At 40.6% G+C, this 15,968-nt stretch overlaps 1 long non-coding RNA gene across 1 annotated transcript; it reads right to left on the minus strand.

Annotated features, from left to right (window-relative positions):
• Nucleotides 1–10,408: 10,408 nt before the first annotated feature.
• On the minus strand, nt 10,409–15,042 carry LOC138978965 (uncharacterized). Its single transcript, XR_011459875.1, has 5 exons — nt 14,688–15,042; nt 13,631–13,704; nt 13,184–13,344; nt 12,582–12,647; nt 10,409–10,590 (listed from the first exon to the last, which is right to left on the minus strand). It is a non-coding gene; the product is annotated as an uncharacterized lncRNA (long non-coding RNA).
• Between the last annotated feature and the right edge of the window lie 926 nt (nt 15,043–15,968).

Below are 15,968 nucleotides of genomic sequence, written 5' to 3' on the forward strand. Positions count from 1 at the left end.
CAAAAACGAGCGGATACATTGTAGGTATGATACTTGTACCAACATGTCGGAAAAAAGCGAGGGAGAGGATCATTCGATACAACCAGACCAGAGAAGTGTGTATTAAAACGTTCTACACAGCGCTGCCTGAAGGTCTGCCGTTCTAATTCAAGTTGACACAAAGACAACAATGGCAGAATTGACCTGACTGCTTTGCAGAGGAGAAATGGAGAAGACGTGTTGAAGCCTTTTCTTTGCATGACAGACATGTCTAAGCTTTTCACGGTTCCGAAACGTGTCCAATCACTGTGCCGCATACAGTCAAGTCTTAGCTTTCCACAGTCCCGATAGGTGTCCAATCACGGTGCTGCATACGGTGAGAAATGTGTTTCACACCTGGGGAGCTACCACCTGGGGAGCTAGCCATATCGCTTGAAAGAAACATCGAAGTGATAAAAAGATCGACAAAAGCAGTTTTGTCCTTCATTTCTATTTATTCATTTGAAATATTGCTTAGACCTTCATTCTGTCTGAAAACGAACGCGTTATCGATTTGTGAGAGACACACATGAATAAAGACTGAACAATGGCGGACACAGCCTTTCCCAGGCCCTGTGTGACCCAAGCTGGGTAGAACCGGCGTGTTTAGGTCCAGGTGTCTGCTGATTCTGTTGCTGATATACCTCGATGTAATGGTTGCGTACAAGAACAGAAAATAGTGATTATATTCTAGTTATGTATATATTGCAGCAATCTTAAACTGTCAAAGTCATTGATCGTTTAGTGTGTGTACAATATAAAATACACGCTAACAGAACCTTTGGATTCGCTAATTCATCATGCCAAGCCCTTTTTCTTGTACATCAACAATAGATTCTTCCTTACCATCCAGCTTTAATAAAACGTGGAAACCAATGTTGATGTTACTGATGTAACTCTTGCTATGCAAGCACACTTTACTATGTGTAATGGTAGTGCGTCATGTAACTAATTGACCTACCAGCACTGATACTTGGTGACCCTCTTTATGTCACTGCCGTCAGGGCGGGAGCCATTTTGTTTATTCCTTTGACAATAAGCAAGAGGAACTAAACTCTTGAATTAAAAATATACGGGCGACTGTCTTCGTCTTGGGAATGACACGTAATAATTATTCATGTAATGACTTTGTCACATCATCATTCATCGTTTGTGAATACCGAAAAATCAAGTTTGTTGACGGAATGGTGCACAGAATGTCAAGGCACTCTCTTAACCTCTCACTGTGTAATGCTGTCCTGCTCACTTGGAGATTGCAAGGTCAAAGTGCCAAGGAATGAAATGAAATGTTGTCATTCAATGTACGTCACATTTATTTTTACATCATTCCTTGACGTTGATTCTGAGTCGGTTGTTCCCTTATTACCGACGAAACATAAGCCAAACAATGTAAATGCAAGTTCAACTGTTTGAGATTTGCTGTGTGAATGCATCCCAATACAATACATCGATTGTTGTGTGATCCACACAGCTAGTAATTTTCATCACGTTTGGTGATTGATTGGCTGTATCAGGTCACGTGACTGCCGTGATTGACAGGCATAATTAGATCAGAGACGTCAGAACCTGCTTGCGGCTGTTCCATATTTGTTGCAGGTAGGATCACTTTAAGTATTCTTTGGGTAGAAAGTAGCTGGAAGTAAACACGTTATTTCGAATACACTGACTGGTAATATAAGTAGAAATAAGTCATGATATCTTCTGTTCAATTATCCAGAACTTTCTGAGGGAAAGGAAATAAATTATGCCATACAAAGTCTACCGTTTTTTTCTGGCTATTAAAGACCAAATGATGCAAATACTTAAAATCTAACATTGTCTCACAACCCTCCTGGATCAAAACATATTAAGTATGATACTTGCACAGGCGTGTCTGAAAAAACCCGAGGGAGATCATTCGATATAATCAGACTGAAGAAATATGACTAGTTTAGAAAATCGTAAATAGTGCTGCCTCCAACACTTGTATTTGAACTAAGTTCACACACAGGCAACAATGACTACATTGAACTGACTTCTGTGTAGAGTAGCAGCTCAGAAGACGCGTTGAATGTTCGGCCTTTTCTTTGCTAGACAGACAGACAGTCTTCGCTCTCCGCAGTCCCAATTCATTTTCAAGCACAATGCTGCTTACGGTATAGACATTTTTTCTTGGGCTAAGTTGTATTTATTTATAGATCTATTTATTAATGAATTTCTTAATGTATTGATGTATTGAGTGGTTAATTTATTCTGTGGGTAACCTTCTCAACTTATTAATTAGTTTATTTATTTGTTTATCTCTTAAATATGTGTTTATTGATTTGTTTTATTGATTTATTGATTGATTGATTTATTTGTATTTATGTATGTATCTTTTATTTTGTTTGATTATCTTTTATTTGTGTATGTATTTATTCATATATTCATTTGCATATTATTTGATCAATTTGTTGTCCGCAGTTCTTGAAAATTACACCTTTGTCCAACATTCAATGTCTGCAGGGTCATTTAGCAAAACATTGCAGAAAGACTAGGCCTTATGAACATGATGCTACGTCACCTTGTCTCTCTCTCTCTCTCTCTCTCTCTCTCTCTCTCTCTCTCTCTCTCTCTCTCTCTCTCTCTCTCTCTCTCTCTCTCTCTCTCTCTCTCTCTCTCTCTCTCTCTCTCTCTCTCTCTCTCTCTCTCTCCCCACTCTCTCAATCACTCTCGCCATCTCTCTCTGTCCCTCTCTTTCTCCCTTTCACTTTCACCCTATCTCTCTCTCCTCTCTCTGCCTGGCTCTGTATTTCTCTCTCCCCATACCCAGCAAAATTGAAAACGCCAAATGCCATCCTTGTTCCAGTTACATTAGATCTCTCGAGTACAGATTATATTTACGCCTGAAATCATTGCAACATATATGGAGGCCACTCTCCTTGAAGAACTGTTCAGATTAAAGCACACTTATTTTGTATTTATGATACGTGTACGTGCATGTTTCAATAAGCGAGGGAGATGATTATTTGATAAAACCAAACTTGAAAAAAGTACACGTCTAGCTTAGACATGGCACATAACACTGCCTTAAACTCTGGCATTCAACGTCAAGTTCACACAAAGACGACAATAATCCAATTGAACTGATTTCTGTGCAAAGTAGAAATTGAAACGACGTGTTGACATTCGGCTTTTCTTTTGGTTGGCTGACGATGTTTTGCTCTTCGACAGTCAAAATATGTGTTTGGGCACTGTGCGTCATAAAGTTGATGACATAGTTTTGCTGGTTCTTTCAGCACCAAGGGAGATAACCAAAGTGTTTGAAAGAAACGTCAAAGGGGTAAACAAAAATCAATACGTACGTTATTATGCTTAATTTCAAAATCCTGCTTATGCCTTTAACCTTTTAGAATATAGTTATTTTATATATTTGTAAAAGACATACATCAAAAAAGACTGAACAATGGTGGACACAGCGTTTCTCAGGCCCTGTGAGACCCAAGATGAGTAGAACTGGCGTGTTAAGATCCGAATCATTGCTGATACACCATTGCTACTACACCTCAATGTAATGGCTGTGTAGATGAAAAGAAAACACTGAAAAATGTCTTTGGGGAATTGTTATGTAAAACGATCTTTAAAAGCCATTCGATTGTGACTCTTTTTCAACGAAACAATACTGTTTCTAATTTTAGCACAACACAATTTAATTACTTGCATGCGAAATATATGAAATTGAATCGAGAATGGCAAACACAAAGTGTCCCATGCCCTGAGTGGTCAGGGGTCAGTTTATCTGACATCAACGGTTACAGTCTTAGCAACACGCGTCATACAAGTGAGCGTCCCTAGATACCGCTCTCTGCATAGCTCTCTCTCTCTCTCTCTCTCTCTCTCTCTCTCTCTCTCTCTCTCTCTTTCTCTCTCTCTCTCTCTCTCTCTCTCTCCTGCTGTCCTCCTCTCTCTCTCTTTCACATTCTTTCTTTTTTCCCTCTCTCTCTTTCCCTTTATCTCTGTCTCCCTCTCAATCACTCCAAAGATGTTCCAGCCTGGAGTATCTTTGATCACTCTCTTTGTCTCTCACTCCCTCTCTCTCTTCCCTTCACTCTCCCTCTCTCTCTCTCTCCTCCCTCTCTCTGCCTCTCTCTTTCCCTCTCCTTATACCCGACACATTTTAAACCGCCATTTGCCATCCTTGTTCGAGTTACAAACAATAACTAGGGTAAAGAAAACATTTGCACCTCAAATCATTGTAAGGTATTAAGGCCGCTCTCCTGGAAGAAACTTGCAGCGCAATGCACAGTGTGTAGGTGTGATATGCTTGTCCAGGCATGTCTGTAAAAAGCGAGGGAGATGATTATTCGACAAAACCAAACTGGAGAAATATACACGTCTAGCCAACATGACACATAACTCTTCCTTAAACCCTGGCGTTTAACGTCAAGTTCACACAAAGACGACAATAATCACATTGAACTGATTTCTGTGCAGAGTAGAAACTGAAAAGACGTTTTGACATTCAGCTGTTCTCCTGGTTGGCTGACGATGTTTTGACATTCAGCTGTTCTCCTGGTTGGCTGACGATGTTTTGACATTCAGCTTTTCTCCTGGTTGGCTGACGACGTTTTGACATTCAGCTTTTCTCCTGGTTGGCTGACGACGTTTTGACATTCAGCTGTTCTCCTGGTTGGCTGACGATGTTTTGACATTCAGCTGTTCTCCTGGTTGGCTGACGATGTTTTGACATTCAGCTGTTCTCCTGGTTGGCTGACGATGTTTTGACATTCAGCTGTTCTCCTGGTTGGCTGACGATGTTTTGACATTCAGCTTTTCTCCTGGTTGGCTGACGACGTTTTGACATTCAGCTGTTCTCCTGGTTGGCTGACGACGTTTTGACATTCAGCTGTTCTCCTGGTTGGCTGACGATGTTTTGACATTCAGCTGTTCTCCTGGTTGGCTGACGATGTTTTGACATTCAGCTTTTCTCCTGGTTGGCTGACGATGTTTTGCTCTTCGACAGTCAAAATATGTGTTTGGGCACTGTGCGTCATAAAGTTGATGACATAGTTTTGCTGGTTCTTTCAGCACCAAGGGAGATAACCAAAGAGTTTGAAAGAAACGTCAAAGGGGTAAACAAAAATCAATACGTACGTTATTATGCTTAATTTCAAAATCCTGCTTATGCCTTTAACCTTTTAGAATATAGTTATTTTATATATTTGTAAAAGACATACATTAAAAAAAGACTGAACAAAGGTGGACACAGCGTTTCTCAGGCCCTGTGAGACCCACGATGAGTAGAACTGGCGTGTTAAGGTCCGAATCATTGCTGATACACCATTGCTACTACACCTCAATGTAATGGCTGTGTAGATAAAAAGAAAACACTGAAAAATGTAAAACGATCTTTAAAAGCCATTCGATTGTGACTCTTTTTCAACGAAACAATACTGTTTCTAATTTTAGCACAACACAATTCAATTACTTGTATGCGAAATATATGAAATTGAATCGAGAATGGCAAACACAAAGTGTCCCATGCCCTGAGTGGTCAGGGGTCAGTTTATCTGACGTCAACGGTTACAGTCTTAGCAACACGCGTCATACAAGTGAGCGTCTCTAGATACCGCTCTCTGCATAGCTCTCTCTCTCTCTCTCTCTCTCTCTCTCTCTCTCTCTCTCTCTCTCTCTCTCTCTCTCTCTCTCTCTCTCTCTCTCTCTCTCTTTCTATCTCTCTCTCTCTCTTTCTCTCTCTCTCTCTCTCTCTCTCTCTCTCTCTCTCTCTCTCTCTCTCTCTCTCTCTCTCTCCTGCTGTCCTCCTCTCTCTCTCTTTCACATTCTTTCTTTTTTCCCTCTCTCTCTTTCCCTTTATCTCTGTCTCCCTCTCAATCACTCCAAAGATGTTCCAGCCTGGAGTATCTTTGATCACTCTCTTTGTCTCTCACTCCCTCTCTCTCTTCCCTTCACTCTCCCCCTCTCTCTCTCTCTCTCTCTCTCTCTCTCTCTCTCTCCTCCCTCTCTCTTTCCCTCTCCTTATACCCGACACATTTTAAACGGCAAGTTGCCATCCTTGTTCGAGTTACAAACAATAACTAGGGTAAAGAAAACATTTACACCTCAACATTTACACCTCAAATGATTGTAAGGTTTTAAGACCGCTCTCCTGGAAGAAACTTGCAGCGCAATGCAGTGTGTAGATGTGATATGCGTGTCCAGGCATGTCTAAAAAAAGCGAGGGAGATGATTATTCGTTAGAACCAAACTGAAGAAATATTCATGTCTAGCTGAAGCATGGTACATATATAACTCTGCCTTTAACTCTGGCGTTCAACGTCAAGTTCACACAAAGACGACAATAATCACATTGAACTGAGTTCTGTGCAGAGTAGAACTTGAAAAGACGTTTTGACATTCAGCTTTTCTCCTGGTTGGCTGACGATGTTTTGACATTCAGCTGTTCTCCTGGTTGGCTGACGACGTTTTGACATTCAGCTGTTCTCCTGGTTGGCTGACGATGTTTTGACATTCAGCTGTTCTCCTGGTTGGCTGACGATGTTGACCTTCAGCTGTTCTCCTGGTTGGCTGACGACGTTTTGACATTCAGCTGTTCTCCTGGTTGGCTGACGATGTTTTGACATTCAGCTGTTCTCCTGGTTGGCTGACGACGTTTTGACATTCAGCTGTTCTCCTGGTTGGCTGACGATGTTTTGACATTCAGCTGTTCTCCTGGTTGGCTGACGATGTTTTGACATTCAGCTGTTCTCCTGGTTGGCTGACGACGTTTTGACATTCAGCTGTTCTCCTGGTTGGCTGACGATGTTTTGACATTCAGCTGTTCTCCTGGTTGGCTGACGACGTTTTGACATTCAGCTGTTCTCCTGGTTGGCTGACGACGTTTTGACATTCAGCTGTTCTCCTGGTTGGCTGACGATGTTTTGACATTCGGCTTTTCTCCTGGTTGGCTGACGACGTTTTGACATTCAGCTGTTCTCCTGGTTGGCTGACGATGTTTTGACATTCAGCTTTTCTCCTGGTTGGCTGACGATGTTTTGACATTCAGCTGTTCTCCTGGTTGGCTGACGATGTTTTGCTCTTCGACAGTCTAGATACTTGTTTGGGCACTGTGCGTCATAAAGTTGATGACATAGTTTTGCTGGTTCTTTCAGCACCAAGGGAGATAACCAAAGTGTTTGAAAGAAACGTCAAAGGGGTAAACAAAAATCAATACGTACGTTATTATGCTTAATTTCAAAATCCTGCTTATGCCTTTAACCTTTTAGAATATAGTTATTTTATATATTTGTAAAAGACATACATCAAAAAAGACTGAACAAAGGTGGACACAGCGTTTCTCAGGCCCTGTGAGACCCACGATGAGTAGAACTGGCGTGTTAAGGTCCGAATCATTGCTGATACACCATTGCTACTACACCTCAATGTAATGGCTGTGTAGATAAAAAGAAAACACTGAAAAATGTAAAACGATCTTTAAAAGCCATTCGATTGTGACTCTTTTTCAACGAAACAATACTGTTTCTAATTTTAGCACAACACAATTCAATTACTTGTATGCGAAATATATGAAATTGAATCGAGAATGGCAAACACAAAGTGTCCCATGCCCTGAGTGGTCAGGGGTCAGTTTATCTGACGTCAACGGTTACAGTCTTAGCAACACGCGTCATACAAGTGAGCGTCTCTAGATACCGCTCTCTGCATAGCTCTCTCTCTCTCTCTCTCTCTCTCTCTCTCTCTCTCTCTCTCTCTCTCTCTCTCTCTCTCTTTATCTCTCTCTCTCTCTCTCTCTCTCTCTCTCTCTCTCTCTCTCTCTCTCTCTCTCTCTCTCTCTCTCTCTCTCTCTCTCTCTCTCTCTCTCTTTCTCTCTCCTGCTGTCCTCCTCTCTCTCTCTTTCCCATTCTTTCTTTTTTCCCTCTCTCTCTTTCCCTTTATCTCTGTCTCCCTCTCAATCACTCCAAAGATGTTCCAGCCTGGAGTATCTTTGATCACTCTCTTTGTCTCTCTTCCCTTCACTCTCCAACTCTCTCTCTCTCTCTCTCTCCCTCTCTCTCTCTCCTCCCTCTCTCTTTCCCTCTCCTTATACCCGACACATTTTAAACGGCAAGTTGCCATCCTTGTTCGAGTTACAAACAATAACTAGGGTAAAGAAAACATTTACACCTCAACATTTACACCTCAAATGATTGTAAAGTATTAAGGCCGCTCTCCTGGAAGAAACTGGCAGCGCAATGCACAGTGTGTAGGTGTGATATGCTTGTCCAGGCATGTCTGAAAAAAGCGAGGGAGATGATTATTCGTTAGAACCAAACTGAAGAAATATTCATGTCTAGCTGAAGCATGGTACATATTGTAATGGATGGCCCTATTAGTATTATCCAGGAACTTTAAGCTGAACATTAGTGGATCTAACTTTTGCACTGAGAAACATGTGATACAGATCTAAAAGTGTTCTTCATTGAGACAAGTGAAAGATTGGGAGACTTGTGGACAAATGTTACGATATTAACTGTGTTAGGATGTACTCACCAGAAAACCACTGCACAGTTCGTAGCAGGAAACTTTCGCTGACTAGTTTATGTAGTTTTTATTCGGAATCGTGTGCGTATCGATCGCATTCTTAAGAAACGAACACAATGGAACATAGTCTTCTCTTCGATGACGCCATTTTAGATGACGTGTTGTTCGAGATCTCATCGAAGAAGAACGATGAGAGAATGTTATGTTATGAAATGTGCATGTGAATATTACTGCATGCATTTTAGAATTAATTCATTATTGATAAGATAATGATTGAGTGAAAGGAAACAGAGATTTGGTTTAGTTAGATAAATTGTTTGTATGTTGTTAGAGGTTACCTAGGGAAACGTAAACAAACACTTTTTGGTCGGTGTTATACGAGATCTCATCGATGAGAGAATATTATGTAATGAAATGTGCATGCAAATATGGTTATGCATTTTAGAATTGATTTATTATTGATAGGATGATGATTGAGTGAAAGTAAAATGGAAATTTAGTTCGGTAGGCTAGGTTGTTTGAGCATTGTTAGAAGTTACCTAGAGAAACGTAAACAAACATCCTCGATCGCCTTGACTCTAAGACGATCGAGAGTGTCGGTTCGTTGCTAAAGGTACGAAACAAGAAGAAAGGAAGGAGAGACAAGGTATGTTGTTTATGTTGTTAGGACATGTATTGGGGTAACGTAGACAGTCAGGGGAGATCGTTATAGACGATCGAAACGTTAGCGGTAGCTAGCGGTAACAGGTAAACAAACAAGGAAGGGGATAAATAGAGAAGGGAAAGGAGAAATCGGGGTTCTAGTGGGCAGTTCTTTTGGGCTTAGCTTATGAAGTTTTCTAGTCGCTAGTTCCTAGCGGATGTTCTAGTTGTTCCGGGCTTATGCAGGTTCCTGGTTGATGAAGTTCCTAGCAATTGTTCCAGCAATTTGATTCTTTTGGCTGAGCGAGGGGGTTCTAGTATTCTTCTTCGAGACTGGACTAGGAAGGGATAGCAGTCTACAAGAAGAAAGTGGGGCTATCTGACAGGAGAAATCGGGGCAGCTTCTTCGAGACTGGACTAGGAAGGGATAGCAGTCTACAAGAAGAAAGTGGGGCTATCCGACAGGAGAAATCGGGGCGGCTTCTTCGAGACTGGACTAGGAAGGGATAGCAGTCTACAAGAAGAAAGTAGGGCTATCCGACAGGAGAAATCGGGGCGGCTTCTTCGAGACTGGACTAGCAAGGATATAATATTGAGTTGAGAATATTAGGTTCTAAGCTACATGAAGAGATCGCAGTCTACAGTAAAGAAGATAGTCCAGAACAAGGTCATCATATGTCATGCCTATTTTTATATGTGAATGAACGATGCACTGATATATTGAAGTTCGATACGAATTTGTTCAGATGAATAAATCTGAACATTGAAACCTGGAACAATTTGTGTTTGCTTTATTCTTCATTAACATTCACACACACAACAATCAACAACCAGAGCCAACAACAGCTCGCGCGCCCATCCCGTTACAATGGTGTCAGAAGTGGGATTTGTGATTCTTTTGTGAAAGACACATTTCTTGGAAATAACCCTGCAGTGGATTCATGGATTAAAGTGTGTGTGAAAAAAAAAAAAAAAACCCTGCTGATTCACGGATTATTATCTTCATGTGATTATTCACGGATTATTATCTTCATGTGATTATTCACGGATTATTTTCTTCATGTGATTATTCATGGATTAAAATCTTCATGTGATTGTGACAACGTGCAACAAGAGAGAAAGAAGAGGAACTGAAGAAACTAGACAACGTACAACAAGAAGAAAGAAGAGGAACCGAAGAAACTAGACAACGTGCAACAAGAGAGAAAGAAGAGGAACTGAAGAAACTAGAAGAAGCATAGTAGCCTGGAGGTGATTTTTATAAACTTTATTGACTTTTGATACATGTTTTATACAGAGCTGTAGCGGATATCGTGGAAGAAGAGGATTTTACAAGAAGGAGATGTCTTTTGACTTTTATACCAGATGAAGAATGACTTTTCTTCAAAAGTGACTTTTTACGGAGATTCTGCTTGGATTGGACTTGATTGATTTCTGCAAAAGAAGAAAAGAAAGTATTAACAATGATGAATCCTGAACAATTTTATGAACAGTATCTACGTGATGAAGAAACTGAGGGAACAGAATTTCCGATGGGAGGAAATAGTCATAATTCTACTGGAGGTGTTCAAGAACTAACAGTAACAGACAAGACATACAAAGGATCAAGTAGAAGAGGTCTACAAATGAAACCACAACTTTTCGATGGGAGTGATGACTTTGAGACATACTTAGATCAGTTTGAATGTATTGCTGATTTAGGTGGTTGGACACTGAGAGAAAGAACACTCACTCTTGGAGCCTGTTTGAAAGGACAAGCTAGAAGATTCTACGCTGGACTAGCACCTCATGAGAAAAGAGAATATGCCAGTCTTATATTTCAACTACGACAGAGATTCGGCACAGCATCCAGACATGGGGTGTACTGGACCACACAGTTTGAAAACAGAAAAAGACTACCAAATGAAGGATTGGCAGACTTTTCTGATGAACTTCTGCTACTTGCACAAAGGGCATATCCAAATGTTGGGTCATCAACTCAACATCAACTTGCACTACAGCAATGGTATAAAAATATGAGTCCAGACATAAAATGGCGATGTTTGGAGAGAAACTGTCAAACCATTCGAGAAGCTGAAGAGGTGGCTGACATGTATGAAGCTATCATGGTACCACAGAAAAAGAAAATCTTCATGGTCAACGGAGAAGAATCAACGATGATAAATTCTTCACCGGAGACAACTGATCGAAATCGTCAACAACAAAAGGGAGACAGACGGTGCTGGACATGTAATGGGACTACACATTTGTCCAGAGACTGCAGACAGAGAACACAGTTTTGCACATGTTGTAAACGCTCTGACCACAGTTTGAAAGACTGTAATTTGTACAGGAAGTGCAAAGAACAGGAACAATTTGAAACTCGACCAACCCACAACGGACGTTCTCAACAGAGAAGAGAGGGAAACGAGAACCGCCGATTTTAAAGGGTCGAGAATCGGTAAATCGACGAAGACCCAACATGAAGAAAGAAGAAATTACGAAACAGAAAAACAGGGAAGATAGTCAACGCTACGTGAAGAAAGAAGAAATTACGAAACAGGAAAACAGGGAGGATACTCAACCGAGTCAACGCTACATGAAGAAAGAAGAAATTACGGAACAGGAAAACAAAGAGAAAGAAGATAAAACACAAGAAGATGTTCCAAGAAGAATTGGTGTATCGGGATCAAAAATTAGTGATACTGACAATGGAATGTATACTTCTGTATTGGTAGAGAACCAAGAAAAAGTCAACTTTCTAGTTGATTGTGGAAGCACTACAACTCTTCTTTCTACGTCAGTTTTTGATAAACTTAACAAAAACAGTATTTCGCCTCTTCAAGTGTCTACTCCATTAGTTGCTGTGAATGGTCAAGCAATTAAACAAAGGGATCAACAAACAATGAAAGAAGAAAACTTTGTTGCATGTACTTTGATACAACGGAGAAACAAGAATGATGAACTAAGACCTACAGCAGTTCAATTCTCTTTCTCTGACATCCTCAGTTCCGAAGACAAGTCAACAGCAGTTCAATTCTCTTTCTCTGATATCCTCAGTTCTGCAAGCAAGCAAGTTAAGCAAGAAAACCACAACCTAGCTATGATTACAGTGGAAGATGAACAGAAACCGTCATGCAGTAAGACTCTAGACTCATCATCAAGTACAGAAAAACCTGATTTTGAAGTCAGATTTCATCCATTATCTTTGGACGGATGGAATGCAGAAGAACTTAGCCAAGCTCAACTTGAAGATCAAGATATTGAACCACTTCTATCTGCGAAGATGAAATCAAAGGAGCGACCAAAATGGGCAGAGCTCTCTACAAAACGTTCTCAGGCAAAAACACTTTGGGCTCAGTGGGACAGACTATGTATAGTAGATGGTATTCTCTGCAGAAAGCGTCTTGAGAATGATAAAGATACAGGACTACAAATGATCGTACCTGAGTCAAAGCAAGAAGATGTTATGAAGAATCATCACGACGTTCCCACCGCTGGTCATCTTGGATCTGAAAAGACAGGAGAGAGAATAAAACAGTCATATTATTGGCCAGCCATGGATGATTGTATCAAACGCTACTGTGTACAATGTGATAAGTGTGCTGCTCGAAAATCTCATCAAAAACGTGTTCCACTTGGACATTGTAGAGTTGTGAACCTCTGGAACGAGTGAATCTAGACATATCTGGACCCTTTCCCAAAACAGTAATGGGAAACACACATATTTTGGTCATCACAGATCAATTCACACGATGGACAGAAGCAATACCAATTCCAAATCAAGAAGCAAAGACGGTAGCACAAGCCTTCATAACCCATTTCGCAAGCAGATTTGGGTATCCACTAACACTATACACTGATCAGGGCACAAACTTTGAATCAGTGTTATTCAAGGAAATGTGTAATCTAGTGGGGATAAACAAGACCAGATCTACAAGCATGCGGCCTCAAGCAAATGGAATTGTAGAACGATTCAACAGAACACTGGCTGCTATGTTAACAGCGTACTGCGAAAACAACCAGAAAAGCTGGGATATCTACTTACCTCTGCTGGCCTCAGCATACAGATCGTCGGTTCACTGCAGTACAGGTATAACTCCAAATCGAATGATGCTGGGACGTGAGGCGAGACTACCGATGTCACTGGTGTTTGGGCGACCCGGAGCTGAAGAAGAAGATGTTTCCCCAGATGTCTACACTGCAAACCTGGAACAGACATTTCAAAAAGTACATGAACATGCACGGAAACATTTAAAGAAAAGTGCAGTGCATCAAGAGAAGTATTACAACATGAAAACCAGAAAACGCGAACTGAGTGTAGGACAATTAGTCTGGTTGTTCAACCCTGTCAGGAAGATAGGTGTGTGTACTAAAATGACGTCAAAATGGAAAGGACCGTATATCATCACCAACAAGATTGATGATTTGACATACCTTATTAAAACTAGACCAAAGAAAGATTCAAAGGCGTATCACATTGACAGACTGTTACCTTATAAAGGAAAGAATGTGCCGACGTGGATGGAGAAGTGGAGACTGAACTGTTCGTAACTTCGCCTTGTTTTTCTGGAACATAACGATCACATTGTGCAAAAGATAGTCATTCATAAACAGTATTTTCATATACGTCTTTCGTAGGGACTGTGTTAGTTAGTATGATGGAGCGTAACTCAAGGTAAATTGAGGCTGGTTTCGAGACATATATATCCCTGTGTGACAATAATGTGAGGCACTAGGCCAAGATAATTATTCAAACTGGACAGGTGGAGTTCTCAAGGAGTCGAGTTATAGTTAGGCGATGTGAAATTGGTAAAGCACGAAGGTACTGTAGCACGCTTTTTCAATCCTAACAATGTTACTCGGTCTCGGTTAGTTTTAGAAGATAAGTAGGTAATACAAGATGTATTGTAGTATGGACGGTTGACAAATATGAAAACATTGACTATGAATAACTTAATTAGCGCAATACGATATTAATGTGTTACAGATGGAACCAGTACCGATTTATGAATCAATTAGCGATGTATCCATCAGTGAGGGGAACAAGGAAAAGAAAGAGAAAACAGACTTGCCTTCTGCAGCAAAACTATACCCAGTCACAGTGTATCTGCCCTATGACGAGGTTATGGCAATTGCGCAAGTGCAGACAACCAACTCCTTCACATCGTCTGAAATCAAAAGAAAGAATGGAAAAACCACCATCAAATTAAAGTTCAAGAAAATCAAATAGGACAGGAGTGATTCACTCAAGTTTTAATTTCAAATTTCAATTTCTATGTTCTAGTTCTGGTACTGGTAGTTAAAGTTACAGGAGAATATGTTTTAAAATATATAGATTATGCGGAGCATAATGTTAGAAAGCGGGGGTGCATGTAATGGATGGCCCTATTAGTATTATCCAGGAACTTTAAGCTGAACATTAGTGGATCTAACTTTTGCACTGAGAAACATGTGATACAGATCTAAAAGTGTTCTTCATTGAGACAAGTGAAAGATTGAGAGACTTGTGGACAAATGTTACGATATTAACTGTGTTAGGATGTACTCACCAGAAAACCACTGCACAGTTCGTAGCAGGAAACTTTCGCTGACTAGTTTATGTAGTTTTTATTCGGAATCGTGTGCGTATCGATCGCATTCTTAAGAAACGAACACAATGGAACATAGTCTTCTCTTCGATGACGCCATTTTAGATGACGTGTTGTTCGAGATCTCATCGAAGAAGAACGATGAGAGAATGTTATGTTATGAAATGTGCATGTGAATATTACTGCATGCATTTTAGAATTAATTCATTATTGATAAGATAATGATTGAGTGAAAGGAAACAGAGATTTGGTTTAGTTAGATAAATTGTTTGTATGTTGTTAGAGGTTACCTAGGGAAACGTAAACAAACACTTTTTGGTCGGTGTTATACGAGATCTCATCGATGAGAGAATATTATGTAATGAAATGTGCATGCAAATATGGTTATGCATTTTAGAATTGATTTATTATTGATAGGATGATGATTGAGTGAAAGTAAAATGGAAATTTAGTTCGGTAGGCTAGGTTGTTTGAGCATTGTTAGAAGTTACCTAGAGAAACGTAAACAAACATCCTCGATCGCCTTGACTCTAAGACGATCGAGAGTGTCGGTTCGTTGCTAAAGGTACGAAACAAGAAGAAAGGCAGGAGAGACAAGGTATGTTGTTTATGTTGTTAGGACATGTATTGGGGTAACGTAGACAGTCAGGGGAGATCGTTATAGACGATCGAAACGTTAGCGGTAGCTAGCGGTAACAGGTAAACAAACAAGAAAGGGAATAAATAGAGAAGGGAAAGCAGAAATCGGGTTTAGCTTAGCTGATGTGTTTTAGTGGGCAGTTCTTTTGGGCTTAGCTTATGAAGTTTTCTAGTCGCTAGTTCCTAGCGGTTGTTCTAGTTGTTCCGGGCTTATGCAGGTTCCTGGTTGATGAAGTTCCTAGCAATTGTTCCAGCAATTTGATTCTTTTGGCTGAGCGAGGGGGTTCTAGTATTCTTCTTCGAGACTGGACTAGGAAGGGATAGCAGTCTACAGGAAGAAAGTGGGGCTATCCGACAGGAGAAATCGGGGCAGCTTCTTCGAGACTGGACTAGGAAGGGATAGCAGTCTACAAGAAGAAAGTGGGGCTATCCGACAGGAGAAATCGGGGCAGCTTCTTCGAGACTGGACTAGGAAGGGATAGCAGTCTACAAGAAGAAAGTGGGGCTATCCGACAGGAGAAATCGGGGCGGCTTCTTCGAGACTGGACTAGGAAGGATATAATATTGAGTTGAGAATATTAGGTTCTAGCTACATGAAGAGAT

The sequence above is a fragment of the Littorina saxatilis genome, linkage group LG10, assembly GCF_037325665.1.
Source record: "Littorina saxatilis isolate snail1 linkage group LG10, US_GU_Lsax_2.0, whole genome shotgun sequence".
Lineage (NCBI taxonomy): Eukaryota > Metazoa > Mollusca > Gastropoda > Littorinimorpha > Littorinidae > Littorina > Littorina saxatilis.